Source organism: Lactuca sativa, chromosome 7 (genome assembly GCF_002870075.4).
Source record: "Lactuca sativa cultivar Salinas chromosome 7, Lsat_Salinas_v11, whole genome shotgun sequence".
NCBI lineage: Eukaryota > Viridiplantae > Streptophyta > Magnoliopsida > Asterales > Asteraceae > Lactuca > Lactuca sativa.
In genome coordinates, this window is record NC_056629.2 from 101,866,879 (window position 1) to 101,871,457 (window position 4,579).

Genomic DNA, 4,579 nt, shown 5'->3' on the forward strand with positions numbered 1-4,579 from the left:
TTCATTCCATGTATGACAATCAAGTTTGGAAATTGGTTGACAATGTACCGGGTCGTAAGACAGTTGGGTGCAAATGGATCATCAAGAAGAAGACCGACATGGACGGGAAAGTGCACACTTATAAGGCGTGGCTGGTTGAGAAGCGCTTCATCCAAACTCAAGGAGTTGACTAGGATGAAACCTTCTCACCAATAGCGAAGATTAAGTCTATTAGGTTTATGCTAGCCATTGCTGCATTTTGTGATTATGAAATATGGAAAATAGATGTCAAAACCACTTTTCTTAATGGAAAGTTGGCTGAGGATGTTTACATGAGTTAGCCAGAGGGTTTTGTCAATGAAAAGTACCCTGATAGAGTGTGTAAGCTTGAGAAATCCATTTATGGGTTGAAACAAGCATCTCGCAGCTGGAATCTTTATTTTGATGAGAAAGTCAAAGAGTTTTCATTTTCGAGAAGCGAGGATGAGTCTTGTGTATATGTTAGAGCTAGTGGGAGTATAGTTCGCTTTTTGGTACTGTTTGTGGATGGCATACTACTCATAGGAAATGACATCCCAACCTTGTAGGAGATTAAGTCCTGGCTTGGGAAGTGTTTCGCTATGAAGGACCTTGGAGAAGCTGCCTAAATCCTAAGGATAAGGATATTGTGAGATAGGAGTAAAAGACTAATTGGACTAGTCAGAGTGCCTACTTGGACAAGGTGTTGATAAGGTTCAACATGCAGAATTCCAAGAAAGGTGATTTACCGATCCAAAGCAATGCCAAGCTGAGTAAGGCTTAGAGTCCGAGTACAGAGGCTGAGATAGATGAGATGAGTCGATTACCATATGCTTCCGCTGTTGGCTCGATCATGTATGCAATGACTTGTACCCGCTCTGATGTGGACTTTGCTTTGAGCATGGTCAGCAGATATTAGGGGAACCCTAGCAAGGCGCACTAGACTGCGGTAAAGAACATTCTCAAATACCTGCGTAGGACTAAGGATTGGATCCTTACTCTTGGTGGCAATGAATACTTGATAGTAGTAGGGTATAGTGATGCCAACTTTCAAACCGATAGAGATAATTTCCGCTCTCAGTCAGGCTGGGTCTTTACCCTGAATGGAGGGTCAATTACTTGGAAAAGTTCCAAGCAAGAGACAGTAGCTGATTCGACATGTGAATCAGAGTACATAGCAGCAAGTGAAGTAGCGAAGGAGGCGATATGGCTGAAGAACTTCATCGGAGACCTTGGAGTTGTACCGGCTATAAAAGAGCCTATGGAGATTTTCTGTAATAGAAATAGTGCGGTTGCCTTAGCTAAGGAACCGATAGATCATGGCAGATCTAGACACATTGACAAAAAATATCACTTCATAAGACACAGGATAGAAGAAGGACTCCTCGTGGCAATGAGGGTATCGTCAGAAGAGAACCCAACATATCCCATCACGAAGGGACTGACTAGGGTTAAGCATTTGCAGCCTGCGGGGCGCATCGGGCTGAAGAACGATATTAGTTTTACTGATTAGATAGCTATTTCTGAAACTTGTAAATTGCAATTCACATTTGATGATTAAATAAAATTCGTTATTTGTTTAAGAGTAAGTTACTTTATTCAAACTCTCCACATTCAATCATACTTTGGAAGTAGGTATGAATCAAGACTATCATGAATTGGGCTTGTACATATCTAAGGTGTTTATACATAGCAAAATTTGATGCAACATTCATGAGTGCTCATAAGTTATGAGTATTGGAATAAACCCACGCTTACTTGTATCACTTCATGGAATTTATCTCGAGTGATCGTGAGACGGTAATATCATATAAGTCTTCAAACCTAGAGATATGAGTTGTTGACTATAAGTTGGTTATACATTGATTGTATGAAAACGCATCAGTAACTTGATGTTATAACACGTGCCTTTGTGTATGATTCAACAAGTAGTTAGTACAAGCATATGAGTCAAAGTTTATCAGTTCCTTTCAATCCTTGGAGGATTAGAAGCGATATTTGGGCCCCTTGATGATTTTGTTTAGACCTATATGTCATGCCCGGTCAGAACCAAATTGATTTGTTTAGTTTAGTTCTATGTCAAACAAATCGGAAATCGGGAAAGAAACTGCTAGACAATAAGTACGACATTGTTCCATGTATTTGTCTGACTGATATCTTGAGAACAAACGATTATATGATCACTTATCTAAAATGGCACTTCATAGTTCAACAGGGTTGTAAGAGCTACGATTGCTGGTCGATTCCTAAAGTCATACTTACGACTATAGTTATCAGACTTATCCAAGTGGGAGACTTTTGGATAAGGTGTCTAAGTCCATAACTATATTTGGTATCTACTTGACCCGACCCAACATGGTCTATTTGGGTTGCACTTCACAGGAACAATTTGTATGGATAGTCTTTTGAGAATAGTATATATATATATATATATATATATATATATATATATATATATGATTTATTAATATATTATAAGGTATAATATATTAATATGAAATCATATTATTTAATTAGAATTGATCAAGAACTAATTTGGAATTAATTTAGTGATTAAAAGGAAACTAATTAAATACGGACTCTTATAACATTTATATATATATATATATATATATATATATATATATATATATATATATATATATATATATATATATATATATAGAATGGGCCAATGTTCATTTAGGATGGTGTAACACCCGGTCTCAGCTACGCATTTAAATTCAAATCAACTTCATATTTACCCTTAGACTCGACGAGTTGAAGGCCCAACTCGTCGAGTAGGATCGACTCTGGGTCGGGGGATTAATTGACCTACTCGACGAGCCGGAAGGCCGACTCAACGAGTAGGAGCTGTCTGAGTGAAACCCTAAATTGGAGAGTTTGCACCGTATTTAAACAACTTATGAGGCTTCCACCCCAGCCACCATCACCTCCAGAACATTAATCCCGAAACCCTAATCCTCCCTAAGTGAAATTGAGCTTTCTTGGTTGTTTTGAGTGTTATTTGGTGCATCTTGAAGCTAATAGAAGAAGTGGAAGATAGAAGACTCAAGGGTGAAGGAGTAGATCTATGAACGACACTCCATTTGCCATCTTTTATGGTAATCAAGCTTATAACATGATCTTCTTTCTCTTAGATCTATTTTTCCCCATATTAAGAGGGTTTTGGCTCAAAAACCTTCGTCCTTAATGTTGGGACGTCCCAAGTGGTTCATATCTCAGATCTAGGTTCTAGGGAGGAGTACATGGCATAAAGATGCATGCTTTATGGCCATGATAACCCCATGCATCTTGTAGATCTCATTTTTGGGTCTTTTGAGCTTATAGTCCCATGCATCGTAAAGTTCATAACTTTACATGTTATATCGACCTTAGGAGTCCATATCTACCCTTTAGATGAGATTAGCAGAACATAAATCGAGTTATGGGTATGATTATTAGTCGACTCGACGATTCGTTCTTGGGACTCGGCGAGTCGGGGGGGATTGGTTCCCCAACCTTTGCTGAATCGGAGGGACCTAGTTGAGTCCAGACAGTATCTAGATGAGTTCAGAGGAAGGAATCAACAAAATAAACATAGTTATGGACCTGGAAACCATGGGACTCAACGAGTGGATGAACACACTCGGCGATTCCTAGGCAATCTCCCAACCTATGAAGACGGACTCGACGAGTTGTTCATACAACTCGGCGAGTCACAGACTAGACACAGTCATATGATGAAGATGAAATTGCCGAATCCAAGGACAAACTCGATGAGTTAGTTGAAGATTGTCCCGATGTTGATTGAAGGAGAACTCGTCGAGTTCTTGCTAGACTCGACGAGTAGAGTTGGGGTTGGGGCAGACGAAAGATTAGGGACTCGATGAGTTGGTGGGCCAACTTGGTGAGTCGAGTCGACTAGAAATTGAATTTGCCCCGAATGTTGAATTTATCCAGGGTAAAAATGGTCATTTTATCCTAATAGTAATTATCAGCTTTTGACTAAGTACCTTTATGGAAATTTATAGTCGGAGAGTCACCGTAGCAGCAGACAAAGATTTCTCACCCAAAGTTGCAGTAGTCAGTTGCACGAGGTGAGTTTTCCTCCAGTAGGAACGGGTCCAAGGCACCAACACCGACCCGTTATCTGGTTACAGTAAGTCGGGGTTAGCCCGATGCAGTTCATGTGTTCAGTTTATTTCGCACTTCGGTCCGATGTTGGGGTGGTCCCGAGAAGTAGTTTTATATGCCTGATGTCTTTGTGATTCACGCATGTCTATGTTATGTGTTATGTGTTCTGGAATCTGGTCCGATGGCGGGTAAGACCGATGCAGTTTATGTGAGTATGGTATATGTTTGAGCTATATTATGATTCAGTTTATTCTGGACTTTGGTTCGATGCTGGGCAAGGACCAAGTTATTACGGACATCGGTCTGATGCCGGGCAGGGTCCAATGCTGTGGGCGGGGCCCAAGTTACTCCGGACTTCGGTCCGATGCCGGGCGGGGCCCAGTATTTGCTATATGTGCTTAGTTTGGTATGTGTTAGTTTGGGGGAGCTCAATAATCTTCGTGCTTACAGTTTTCAGTTTTGGTTT